This window comes from Polypterus senegalus, chromosome 8, assembly GCF_016835505.1.
Source record: "Polypterus senegalus isolate Bchr_013 chromosome 8, ASM1683550v1, whole genome shotgun sequence".
Lineage (NCBI taxonomy): Eukaryota > Metazoa > Chordata > Cladistia > Polypteriformes > Polypteridae > Polypterus > Polypterus senegalus.
In genome coordinates this window covers 89,572,954-89,587,891 of record NC_053161.1, presented here as the reverse complement: position 1 = coordinate 89,587,891, position 14,938 = coordinate 89,572,954, and positions in this window count along the sequence as shown.

Here is a 14,938-nt window from a genome sequence, read left to right as displayed (position 1 = left end):
TTTATTTTGCACATTTATTTGAGAATTAGGCCATCCAATTAAGATAAAATTTATGTTGTTGGTTATAAAGATCTGGATGGATATTTTATTTTATTCTTTATTTTATTTTTCAAGACTTGGTGAATTGATTTTTTTTATAACTTGGCCTACCCTTTTTAGTTTTGTTAGTATTGAGAAGTGTTATTGTTGGCTTCAAATATATTTGATATAGGCCATAAAATTAAGGTAAATGTCATGTTTTTAGTTGTTATAATTTGATGAGGAATATTTTATTTTACTTTGTTGTTTTATTTTTCAGTTTTCCTCCTGAGGGATTGCCACTTTATTGTAGTCAGGGGGTTTGCGTGCCTCAGTGACCCTAAGAGCTACACCAGCAGAAGTTTAGCCTTCAGGTGGGACACCCAAGTTGGACTGGTCTTAGGGTAGAGGCCTGACAAAGTGCAATCCAATTACATGACAAAAACAGTTATCCAGAGCACCCCCACCCCTTTCCCGCCTCCGTCGTCACCATGTGCCCCCTTCACATTTCTGTCTGCCCCCTTATATATGCCTGTCTAGAACCGGCCCAGGGTATGGATTTAAAACACAATTAAAATCCACAGCCATTATAATTTTATGAGTGTTCACATTGTGAATGGATGCAAATACATTTTGGATGAATTCCCTCTCATCCACATTGGGTGCATAAACATTTATCAAAATCACTTTACAGTTAAATAAATTACCCATGACAATCATGTATATCCCTTCAGAATCAGATACAACATCTAATGTATAAGAATTCCCACACCTCTAGTTTTTTTTGTAAAGCTGGAATGGAACATTTGGCCAGTCCAGTCTTTTTGCAGCCGGAACTGATCCTGGCTTAATAAATGGGTCTCCTGTAAAAATACTATTTTAGCGTTTAGGCTTGTTAAGTGAGAGAATACTTTCGTTCGTTTTAATTCGTGATTCAGGCTTTTAACATTCCAGCTAACAAGGTTAACTGTCCCATCATGGAGACATTGATTCTGAGTTTTTGATGTCATTTTGTAGTCTTAACCAAAAGTGAGACAGCTTTGACCTTAATTTCCAATTTTCCCAGGGTTTATTGCCATGCAGTCTATTATTACGTTGGTAATTATAATTATAAGGATTAAAAGGATAGATTAGAGATAGCTTGCTCTCTTTCTCCCCCTTCCTAGTCCCTCCCACTTTGCCTCCCCATGTGAGGCTGAACCCCACTTTACAAAGTCCCAGTCCTCTGACATACCTAGAGACAGAGCACGTTCAAAACAAAACAAGCCCCAGCAGCAGTGTATGTTAATTAAAATTGAGATATCTATTGCTAATACAGTCTAAATAATATAAGCATAACAAAAAAAAAAAGAAAAACAAAAAAAAGAAAAGAAAATCTTCAACATTCTTGAAATGTTAAGATTGTAAACCCAGCGAATGGTGTTAAATGGTGGCCCTGGATAAGCATAGTAAACCCTAGTGCAATAATAACAACAAAAATAAACCAAGGGTATGATGTTTAACAGTCTCCTTTAGAATAAAAAAAAAAAGGTTACTAATTTAATTTCTTCCACCCTTACATACATAAACGTGTAACATTGTAATTCAAACAAAAACAGATAGTAACTCAGAATGAAAAAGAATGTATAATTACGGTACCAGTGTCATTGCAAGCAGATCAGACAGCCTTCTTTACGATGCCATGACAGGGTGTGACTCACGGTCGTATTTCAGGAAAGTGTTGGGATCAGCTTTTTTTAACTCTTTATCTGCATCCTTCCTACTGGTATATATGTAATGTTTGCCTTGAATCTCCACTTTCAGGTTAGCAGGATACAAGAGGCTGTATCTGATATCGACTTTTCGTAAGCGATGTTTAATATAAAAAGAGGCACGCTTAGCAGCTGTTGAGGGTGAGAAATCAGGGAAAGTACGAATGAGATTATTTTCAAATATAATCTCTTGTTTCTGTCTGAGAAGTGACATTAGATTTAATTTAAATTGTAACTTCTCAAAGCACACAATAAAAGTCCTAGGTTTAGAGTTGTTCGATCCCCGTATGCGATAAGCTGCAGCGTTTCTCTGAGTCTTTATTATCCTTCTGCAGCTCTTGAGGCTTATCCTCTCGCTTGTCTTGAGCATACTATTTATTTCTTTTTTATATCATTCTTTATCTGTTGCTTGAGCTCCGCGATCATCACCTTCAGTTTGAACAGATCATTTCTGCTTTCGTGCACCGTAGGCGAAGCGGCAGGCTCTATTACAGCAGATGTTCCCAGCTCGTGAGGCATAGGTGAAAGCATGAACTGCAAGGCCTTTTCCAGTTTCAAATGATCTTCTCCAAGCTATCATGACCTGCATCACTTGCACATTCGCTCCCATTTTCGCTCTCAACTGAAGACGATGCAGCGGATCGTGGTCTCGAGGAGTCTGGGCTTTCGCACGGACTTGAACTTGAACTTGTCTGTCTAGGCTTGGATGTAGCTTTAGTTTTCTTTTCCATTTCTTTCTGAGCCACTTTCTTGCCGACCATGTTTATATACTCAGCAAAAAATGAAACGTCCTCTGACTTTCAACTGTTTTTACTTTCAGTAAACTTAATGTGTAAATATTTGTATGAACACTAAAAGAGTCAACACCATAAGACATAAACTAAAAATGTTTCACAATGTGTCCCTGAATGAAGGGAGGCTCAAAATCAAAAGTACCAGTCAGTATCTGGTGTGGCCACCAGCTGCTTGAAGTACTGCAGTGCATCTCCTCCTCATGGACTGGACCAGATTTGTCAGTTCTTGCTGTAAGATGTTACCCCACTCTTCCACCAAGGCACCTGCACGTTCCTGGACATTTCTGGGGGGAATGGCCCTAGCCCTCACCCTGCGATCCAACAGGTCCCAGACGTGCTCAATGGGATTGAGATCCGGGCTCTTCCACTGCGAGGATGATCAGCTGTCCTTCCTGTCTCCCTGTAGCGCTGTCTTAGGCGTCTCACAGTGCGGACATGGCAATTTATTGCCCTAGCCACATCAGCAGTCCTCATGCCTCCCTGCAGCATGCCTAATGCACGTTCACGCAGATGAGCAGGGACCCTGGGCATCTTTCTTTGGATGTTTTTCACAGTCGGTAGACAAGTCTCTTTAGTGTCCTGCGTTTTTAGAACTGTGACCTTAAATGCCTACTTTCTGTAAGCTGTTAAGGTCTTAACGACCATTCCACAGGTGCATGTTAATTAATTGATTATGGTTAATTGAACATGCATGGAAAACATTGTTTAAACTCTTTACAATGAAGATCTGTAAAGTTATTTGGATTTTTAAAACATTACTGTTGAAATACACAGTCCTGAAAAAGGGACGTTTCTTTTTTTGCTGAGTATATATGCTTGCATATACTGTAATAGAACCCTTGGGGTTGGATAAATACAGGATACCTCAGGATAATAACAAATAATAGAAAAAATAACAACGCTGCTAACGGATTGTGAAACATCTGCTGTTAAATTTGTTTTTTGGACCTCCAGACCTAAGACCACGCATTTTTGCTCTTCATTTTGGCCTGTTATCAGATCATTTTCCTTCTGTTTACAAACCCCACCTGTTGTTTTAGTATATATCCATTCCATGGTCATTTTCTAATATTTACCCCTTTAGTGTGCACTCTCTTTTTGAATCAAGCTCACAAAAGAAGACTTAGGTGTTCTGGTGAGTTAGAGCCTAATGACCGTGTAGTCAAAGGAATACTATCCTTGAGACCACATGTGATTTGAAAGCCTGGCTAGAAGTGACCTGAAAATGAGATTTAAATGCCATCTCAAAAGACTGGAAGAAAGTTGGGAAAAGTACTCACTGGCATGAGGAACAGGTCCAGGATTTTGTGAGAAAAATAAGAGGCAGGCAGGTATAAAAAAGGATTTGGTAACATTTGCATGTGCTCATGAACATAGTTTCAAGAATTGTGAGATCAGACCCAGATGGACAGCAAGATTCTGTTCATTTTCTGCTTGTTTGTTATAATACAGATATCTTTGTATATCTTACTAGCTGTGTAAGCCTGTGCTGTAAAAAGGCCAGCATCCTAGAAAGTATTGAAATCATCAGAAAAAAAAACTGAAATGTAGAGATGTCAGGTAATTGAAAGGAACTACTGTAGGCGTCTCTCTCCTAGGAGTGTTCGCTTTGCCAACATGCTCGCATCGCTTGTGCATTAGCGGCAGGAGGAAAAGTAAAAGGGATACCATTTTGCCAATGTTAGTGGCTAAGTGACTTTGTCTTTCTTCTGAGGTGTTGTTTTGCTGACATGCTGGCCTCACTTGTGTTATTAGCAGCTAAGCGAGTTTTCAGTTTCCTCGGAGGTGGAGCCCTTACCCCGACTCTGACTTCCTCGCCGGACAGACACACACACTTCCACGCGTAGATGTTTATATATAAGATTTTTTTTGGCTCATACTGGGTGATGTTGAAATTTCTTAAAGAAGCTTTCTCTTATTGCACTATCTGCCCATTTGTCCATTTCAAGTTCAAGGAAAATTTAAACCGGCAGCATCAGGTTTAAGTCATGAAGTGGACTTGGACAGGAGTCCATTTCATTGCAAGGCCCACTCACACACAGCTTCATTTACTCATGTAGGGTCTATTAAGCCAGTTAAAACCCCCACACAACCATAAAGAGAACATGCAAATTCAACACCAAAAGTGACTGGGCTATGAACTTCTTTTAAGAATCTGGAGATATCTGGCAGCATTTGTTTTCAATGCTTCACTGTGTAGTCCATCCATATTCTAAAGACCCTGAATCCATTACAGAGACCCTTTGGTTTTGAGCCTATAAAGACAGCATCTTTAGGAAATAACTCAGGACAAAACACAAAGCTCAGACATGACCCCAACAACAAACACTCACCAATATTAATTCTTAACTTATTCTTCCTGCTACATTGAATAGATTGAATTATGGGATAGACATCCTGTAATAAGTTGACACTTACAGCTTCCTTTGCTTTATACAATGCCTTGCTTAAGAAATTTAAATGCGGTCTGCATATTCATACCAAATAGATTTTATTTTAAATAGGTTTTGGATCACCTCAAAAAAGAACAGAGCTCGGAAATTAGATAAACGATGGACAAAAGTGCTGGAGGCTTAAAGCATACAGTATAATGACCATGCAACAATGATGTCCCAAAATAGGATAATCCGTGAAGGAAAGAATTCAAAATGCAATTTAGTTGCATTCATTAAAATTTAAGTAAATGACGTTAAACTAATTGTGTAACTGATTGTGTAAATAGTAAGCTCAAAAATTGTAAGAAATGTTAAAACAATTTGAGCAAAACCTTTTCCATCTTAAGATTATTGCCTGAGAGCTACAGTAGCTGCCTGTCTTTGCATATTGGATCATTGCAGATGAGAAATGGCTGTGTTTCAATTTGATGTGGTTTGTTAGACGACATAAACTAGAAGCGTCTTGTAAGGTGAAGAAATTGGATTTTTACACTGTTTAATGGGTTTTCAGTTTTCCTGCTTTTTTCAGAAGTCTAACTGAATTTCATTTGCACAAATTGCACAGAGCAGTGTTCTACATGTGTCAGAATGGTAAGAAACTAATATTGTAAGAAATGTTTTGACAAGGACTGGCCATTTTGTCCAATATAACTCATCATTTCCTATTCAACTAACTCTAATAACACTACATGACGTGAGAACTTGCATTATATTTCTGCATTTATGTGTGTGAAGAAATACTTCAAATATTGATGTGTAATTTGCTGTTAAGGAGCTTTTACCTGTTGCTCAGTGTTTATTTTGAAGAGGTGATTTCAGTTGTCAGGTTACCTCTTAACCTCAGTCTGAAAAGATTTAAATCCTGCAGTCTTTCCTTAGAGCTCATAGTCCATGGTCCTAGAATCATTTTAACAGCTCTTCTCTGGACTTTCTATTTATCAGTATCTCTTATTGTAACACATACATGAAAAATGCCCACAATATTCCAGAGTTGTGCTGTATAGCTTAAGAATAATCTTCCTTGACTTGTAATCGACAGCACATGCTATGTGAACCCACACCCTACTAACCTTCTTAATCCGCTCGACATATGCTGTAGAGTGACGTAATGAGTCCAGTAGGACTTTTATGAGCTTAATCCCCTCTCTATGAAAATATATTGATTACAATATTGATTATATTGTTTTACTTTTTACAATAAACTTAAGTTTCTACACACTTGCATAAATTTGAATTCTGTCAAGGTGCCACCAAAATGACACAGGGCAGTGATCAACTCCAATCTGGACCTCTCTGAGACTCACACTGGCAGCCATTGCATCTGTATACCAGCGAGGACAGGGGCTGGTAGGAGGCAAAGTAGTGATACAATTGGTGTAAAAACCATACCTGAAGGAAATTTGCAATATCTCTCATTACTACTAAACCTTGCTCAGGGCTCTCCAAGACTAATGGAGAAAACTGATTTAGAAAATGAATGTATTGATATATGTTTGCAGTTTTCTTTTCTGAAGATACATAACCTTTATATATTAATCGTGCTATGCTGCATCTTCAAAGTCTTCACAGTTCTCTGAGCCAACCTATAAATATGAACTCCCACTCAGTATTGGCAGCTGCAATCACTAGACTCATTACAACTATGAATACAGGCATATTTATTGGAAATAACTTTCCAGTTTTTTTCTTCCATAGTGTTTTATTCTAATCATTCTTTGACCCCCTTAACAGATTACTAAATTGAAAGGAATCCAAGTCTATCCCAGCAGCACTGCACACAATATGTGAACCTAAGCTGGGAAGACAAAAAGCACTTCAAGGCACTTCCAATGCACATACTAGTCCTCGGTCAGAGATCACAATTAAGCGCACACGCATTTTTGGGATGGGGGAGAAAACCGGAGTGCCCAGAAAAAAAACCTGTAAGTGAAGAAAGTTGCCAGTCTGAAAACTAAACAATGGAGCACTAAGGCAGCAGCATCAAATAGTAAAGTACTAGGCTGACCCGCCTTTTAAGGCGACCGACTTTTAAGTTGACCACTTCTTAAGGCAATTCAATATGTAGATCAATTTGATATTTTATACAAACTCATTAATTTGGTTATATTGCATTTAAGCGGTATTACTTTAATACTCGTAGTTTCTGTTTTTTTGTGATGACTTTTTTTCTATATTGAGGTCACCCTTTTGAACCCCCCTGATATTTACTACACGGTGAGGCATTTGTACTCCATCAACATTAATTATTTCCAGAGACATAATTTTGTCTATTTTTCCAGCGCATCCCGCACAAAAGCAAGGGAACGATGGGAGCACCAGAACTCTGCTCATATCATGTCGCTTCGTACCGCAAGCTGCAAGTAGTAAGTCTGTGATAAGCGGAATACCGCTACGCTTTCCACTCACGGGACGGAAGGACAATGCCAACCGCTTTTATATAGTAAGAAAGAAGAAGATATCGCACAGTCTGGAGTAGAAAATCATCTTTTACCTGGAAAAACAAAACTACAAATCCCATCGTGCATTGCAAAATGGGCGGGGCGTGTGAAACTCCGCGCCTGCGTAGCACTCACGGGATGGAAGGACAGTCCCGACCGCTTTTATATAGAAGGATTCATTTTAATTATGTTTTGATTTATTTTCATGGTTTGTGGAGTGTTTTGTTACAGACTCTTGGGGTTTGCAGTCTGCTTTCTTCACTCGCCAACCCCCTGGCAAGCGCTACACACTACCCTATTTGTGGTTCTGCCACTTGCATATGGGGATGTGGATATACAATTTAAACAGATTTTAATTTTCCTGTGAAGTTTTACATTTGCATCCATGCGACATATAACTGCCCGTGACTGTATTTTGTTTCTATCTCTCTATTAAATTGAACAACTTTTTCAAATGTTTGGCTCTGAGGTTTTTTAATTGTCTTTGCAAAAGCTATTCTAATGGGAAACTGTTAACATTTTATTATGAATGGCATCTCAAGATCTCATTTGGTGATTAATGTTATCCGCGGGAGATGTGCTACATTACCTTTCTTGGATACATCCTTCTTTCTACAGTAATTCGGCCGGTGGGAGACGGACGGTATTAACGCTTGTATATATTCTTCAGGATATTGTAAGTTGTTTTTCATCTTGCACACGATCACCACCAACTGTTTCAGCACAGTCTATTGATAAGCATTTAACCAATTTGCCATGTAACCGATCAATATTTTTGCCATTAATTTGTTTCACTTCCTTGTTTCTCGGTGCTAGGATTGCCCATGTACTCATTTCTTCTGTTGATAACCTTTCTTGATGAAATTCTTCAATAAGATTTGGACATAATACGTCTTCTTGGGAATTTATAGTGAGGAAAACGTTACAATTTATAAGAGCTGAGAGTGCAGGAAGTGTGTCTGACAAAAGCATTTACAAGACTGAGAGGTGAGAGTACCGTGGTCTTGTTTGAAAATGGTTGCTAGGAGGGCGTGACTTTTAAAAATATCATGGCAATATTCTTGTCTTGTGGGACTTCCAAAAAGTCATGTCTCATCTTCTAAAAATTCTTGTTGCATCAAAAGACTTTTTTATATAATAGAGAGATGTAAGGTGTATATTACTAATGGTCAATGAGAAGGACACTCTGTCAAGGATAGCCAATTAGGACAGACATCTGGCATTAGGCAGCTGTAGGTCTTGTCATCATGAGAAGGAAAACTTGGAGCACTGTTTAAGGTGGAGGAAATCATCACTATTTCCCAGATCATCCATCCATCCATCCATTATCCAACCCGCTATATCATAACACAGGGTCACGGGGGTTTGCTGGAGCCAATCCCAGCCAACACAGGGTGCAAGGCAGGAAACAAACCTCCAGAGAAAACTCTCACTAACATCAGAAGAACATGCAAACCTGACACAGGGAGTACCCGGACATGAACCCCAGTCTCCTTAGGGTGAGGCAGCAGTGCTATTACTGCTCCACTGTGGCCACCCTTGTACTTTCTAATCACTTGTATTGAATGTATTATGTATGTTATCTTCTGTTTTGTAGGACACACTGGAAAGAGGAATCTGCTAAAAAAAGAATAATAAACTCAATTAAGTTCTGGGAGAAAACAAGGTCTGGTTCAGGGTGCAAGCCACCTTTACAAAGTATGTATAAGCAGAGTTGTATTAATATTAATCATGGCTGTTAGTATAGAAGATGCACATAGTAGTGCTGCACTTATTAAAACAACAACAATTATCTATACATTCTAATAGGTGAATTAATATGCACATGATACATTTTGTGAACATTTTAACACAATTATAAAATTACTGCTATAATAATAACAATAATAAAATTACATTTTATTTATATTTCACATTTCTCTAATGTACAGTAACTCTTAATAAGATAAAAAAAGTGCATTCGATCTAATTCAATTATTTATTCGATCGTGTATTCAATCATGCATTCATTCCAGTGCAGGTTTTTGTGTTTTTAACCTTTTTAGCAACCATTAATGAATGTCAGTCAATATCCAACCCACTATATCCTAACACAGGGTCACGGGGATCTGCTGGAGCCAATCCCAGCCAACACAGGGCGCAAGGCAGGAACAAATCCCCGGGCAGGACACACATGCCCAAATTGTAACGGCTAGACATCTGGTCACAGAAACTCCAAAATGGCAGGTCTTACGAGGTGTCCCCAGTATGCAGTGGTTAATACCTACCAAAAGTGGTCCAAGGAAGGGTAACTGATGAACCAGCAACAAGGTCATGGGCACCCAAGGCTCATTGCTGCATGAGGGGAGTGAAGGCAAGCCCATTTGTTTTGATCCTACAGAGGAGCTACTGTAGCACCAATTGACCATGATTTGTTTTGCTATTTTAAGTTAGTTTTGTTATTTAGGCCATTGTATGTCTCTGTTATGTAATGGCTGCCAAAGTCTGCTATTAGTTGAAGTATCACAGATCTGCATATGGCCATTGTAAGGTCTCTCAAGGTTTAAAATATTTGTATTATTTAATTATTTGGCTGAGGCCTTGGAACATTTGAGATTCACTTGATTACATTTCTTTTTTCAATTTTAACACAGGCAGGACACACAGTGTGAGTAGCAGGATTTCAACCCACAACCTCAGGAATATCTGATGTGGAAAACCATAACAGACCATATTTGAAATGACCAGGCAAACAGATTATCAGCTTTCTACAACCTGTTGTGCATCTTGTGGCATATCATGAGTTTTTAGTGGTTGAGATTCTGTACTCAAAGTAACTGGAGCACCCTCCATTCCATAATATACTTGCACATCCTAGGTCACAATATGCAATTTATAGACTGGCATAAGTGTGTGGGAACACTTTAGTTCTAAGTGTAGTGGGAATAAACATTTTCAGCCTTTGAAGATGATGCTGCTCATCTGTGACAACTTGTATCTATGATTCCAGAGTTCTGATATGCTCCCAAGGCACTGTTTCTCACCTCAGGCAAGACATCTTTTACACTTTCCCTCAGTGTGTGTGAACTGTGCATCATTTTCAGTTCTACTTGGATTTCTTTGAGCTTTAAGTCAGTCACAGGCAGGCTGACATGTTGTGCGGAGGCTGTTGTCTAGGAATGACAGTGACTTTCTGAACAGTGGGTCTACGAAAATGATGAACTTGAGAAGTATGTGGCCTCACTCAGTAATAAACATGACTGAAAATGCTAAAGCTTGAAGATACCACTTACTTGTCAGTATGTCCAATGAGTTCACATCAGTAAGATGTCTGGATTTGTAACCAAATGATTTTTGGAGCAGCCCCTAACACCAGAAACTATGGCATCCACATAACGTCTAAAACTAAACCGATATGAGACCTGAATCTTTTGTAACAACCTATTTTGAAATAGGTTAATGGTGCTCTTTCTGAAAAGTAACAAAACCTGTTTGAATTTTTATATGCATATATAAATATATTTGTGTTTTTATGTTGTTGTTTTATAAGCAGAATACTGTCTAAATATATAACCAAGTAATCAAACATTAAGTGTAAAATAAAAGAAAACAACAAAATCTACATATGATATGGTATATTATTAGGTATACAGTGTGGGGTACAGCCCGGACACAGACAGGCAGACATGTTGGTTCACCACACACGTTTATTTACAACTCTATTATACAAGTGGTAAAGTGCACAACCCAGTGCTGCAGCACCAATCACCCCTTCAAGTCCTGGTCGCACAACAATGCTTTGCTCAGTCCTCAGACCGCCTCCACTCCTCTCCTCTGAGCTCCGTCCACTTCCACCCGACTCTTGCTGTCGACTGGAGGGAGGCGGCCCCTTTTATGCATGTCCGGATGGGCTCCAGGTGCTTCCTGAGGAGCCTCCCCTGACACACCCCCGTGTGGCGGAAGCACCAGCTGTGTAGCTGGAAGTCCTCTTGGGTGTTTCTGCTCGTCTTCCCCACAGCACTTCCTGGTGTGGTGGAAGTGCTGAGGTCCAGGGCTCCCAAGGCATTGGGACGCCCCCTGGCGGTGACCATGGGCCCCTACAAGGTTGAACTTCCAAGCCCTCTACCTGTGGCCCCCAACACAACCAGGGAGTTCGCCCCCTCATGGTCTGGAGGAGGTGCAAGCCCTCCTCTGGTCCTCCTGGGCATCCCAGCTGGGTACTACCCCCAGCCATCTGCCACAACAGCTGTTTGTGTTACTAGTTTCATATAAATTATTCATTCATTATTGTATAATCGTTGTTTATAGCCACATTAACTAAATGTGTATATTAATGAAAGTCTAGATGTAGCATAAATGTTTTAAAACACATTCTATAACATATTCAGCTCTATTTTTAGAATGATGCTATTTTCTTTTAGCTTCTGCATGTTATGACAGAAATGCTTATTAATTTTAATACAACTCGGACACAGTAAATTCACAGAGGATTAAAGTGACTTCAGTAGTCTGAAAATTTACAGAAGAACTCAATATCCTATAAATCGTTCTGAAAAAATTATCAGAGATAAAAAGAAATTTGCATGGGAGTAAATTACGTTGATGTCAGCAGCGATTCTAAAACCACCTATTAATGGAGACACTTAAAGCAGTTTGAAACTGTGCAGAAATACTTAGCAACTGACGGAGCATCTATAATATAGAAAATTACATTTTTTTGTACTCCATTAAGATCCAATGTACTGCTGTTTGATGTGCCATGGAATTAACTATTTTAGTGAGTATTACCATGAGCAAGAATGACTGACAATATACAGTTATAAATGTGCCTGTTTAATAAGGAAGGAATCTTATTGTATGAAATATCGTATCAGCAGTCTTGCCAGCAATATTTAAAAATGTATTAAATCAACTTATAAATCACCAAAAAAAAAACCAATTCATCTGCAAGAAGGAGAGCAGTTAGCAATAAATTACAATACCTGTCAGAACAGAACTAGATAACATAAAGATAATCTTCAAAAGCATGTCTCAAGACACATGATGTGCAGCAATGATCAGCCAGCTAAAAATACCAGAAGTAAGGCTTGAAAAGTAAATATATTTTGCCTGACTGGATGAACCTGGGAAGATGGGAATTGATTAGCACTTCTGTCTACCTCACAGGTCCAGAGGCCTTAAATACTCACTTTAAGACATTTGCATATTTATTTTCCCTCATCCCAAATATTTGTTTTCATATTGTAATGTATTTTCTATTATTTTTTTGTAATTATTCACTATCTTTTAAAATGTGCCTCGAGTCCATATATTTTCTGGGTGAGGCTCTTAGAGGCTGAGCTGCCTTGTCATCACCACATGTGGGTCCAAAACCATTTGAATAACATTTTACTGTCCCAGCTTTCAGCTGTTGGTATCTCTGGTGCTGCTCTTTCTTGGTTCACATCATACCTCAGTAATCGGCAGTACTACGTTTTCATTAGGGAATACAAATCTGCCACTACTTCACTCACACAAGGCATCCCTCAAGGGTCAGTTCTCGGTCCTATCCTCTTTAACATCTATATGCTCCTATTAGGTGAGATTATTCATTGGTATGGTTCAAGCTTCCACTGCTATGCTGACGACACACAACATTATGTAAATGTTGGTGCAACTGTAACATCTTCACCTATTGCACTGACTGATTGCATTTGAGAAATCAATCAGTGGATGACAGATAATTTTTTTATGACTTAATCCTGATAAAACAGTAATCTTATTAGTTGACACCAAATCTGTCCTCTCTACCCTTCGTGGGCTAAAATTGACGTTGATGGGATCCTGGTTGAACCCTCAGCATCAGTCCGTATTTTGGGTGTCATCTTTGATCAGCTTCTTACTTTTCAATCACACATTAGCTCAATAGTACAGGTTAGTTTATTCTTTCCTCAGTGTGAAAGATATGAGTCACTCATTCATGCTTTCATCACTACCCGTCTGGACTATTGCAACGCTTTGTTTTATGGACTCCCGACTATATTTCAATAGATTACAATATGTTCAGAATTCTGCTGCTCATCTACTTATACACACTAAAAAATCTGCTCACATCACTCCTGTCCTTTATGATTTACATTGGTTACCAGTTTCTTCAAGAATCAAATATAAAATTATTCTTCTCACCTTTAAAGCCCTTCATGGTTTAGCCTCTAATTATCTGAAGCTGCTGCTTCCTTACACTCCTGCTCATGCATTAAGATCATTGGACGCTAACTTACTCACTGTACCTAAATACAGGTTAGTAACTATGAGTGGCAGAGCTTTCAGTGTGATAGCCCCTAAAAAATGTAATTCTCTCCCTCTCAGCCTTCACGAGGAAAAATCTACTATTAATTTCAAACTTCTGTTAAAAACACATCTTTTCAATGAGTATTATCCTTTTTCTTGTATGTAATTTCTACTGTCTTGTTAATGTGTTTACTGAATTGTAAAGTGTCCTTGAGTGTATGAAAGGCGCAACATAAATAAAACATTATTATTATTATTATTATTTGCCAGCTAGTTAATTTGGCTTTTATGTGGGGGTTGATTTAGACAGTCCTGCAGAGAATCACTTGCCAAACTGGTTTTAGGCATTTCCCCCAACCCTGTCATAAAATTATGAAGACTCAGTCCTAAAATTGGGGTGGTTAGCCAAATACCAAACCACAGCTGTTCCTATACAAATATTACATTGCTTTGTCTAAGTTACAAATAAAGACATACAAAATATTAATAAATCAACTTGCATACAAAATGTCACACCACAAGAGTACTACTGTTTCGTTGAGGGTGGTGCAGAGTCACAGTGAGTTCCTGCCATGCTTTTGTGATAATCTTCTCTATGTTAAATGCTACATCAATAGCAAATGGTTGGACTGCAACATAATACTGTACTGTTAATATATTTAGAATACCTCAGTTCTGCAAATTTTTTAGTGGGATTGTGACGTGATCCTTCACAGGGTTTATTTTAACAAGAGTAATGTACTACATCTGTGCGATATTGAAATAAAGTCCAACAATGGATTTTTGTGCAATCAACTTTCTTTATCTAACATTGTTTTGTTTAACATACAGCTCATCAGTGGCAAAGCATTAGAAATTCATTGCAATTGTAATCTTGATATGTCACGCAAAAGTGAAAAAAAAGAAAAAAACAGCTTCAATCTGTAAAGGAGGCGACTTCATTTGGGTTCATGGAGGTCTAGCTGGGATTGTTAGATCTGAACAGAACAGCAAACAAATACCCATTAAATGTTTGATGTTGTCCAGTGTTTGATTGTAAAACTGATAACAAAATCCACCCTTTTGTTATTCATTGCTCCTTGTCACTGTGGGTGATTGTAATATCTGCATTTATATTCCTACATGTAAGCCTACCCAAATTGTGTCATTTTATTCATGGATTTCTCTTTTTCTTCATGCTTGTTTTTAAATCTAATTGAGAATTTTGACTTTCAAATATTAAATCTATTGTTCAGTGTTCAATGTTTAATATT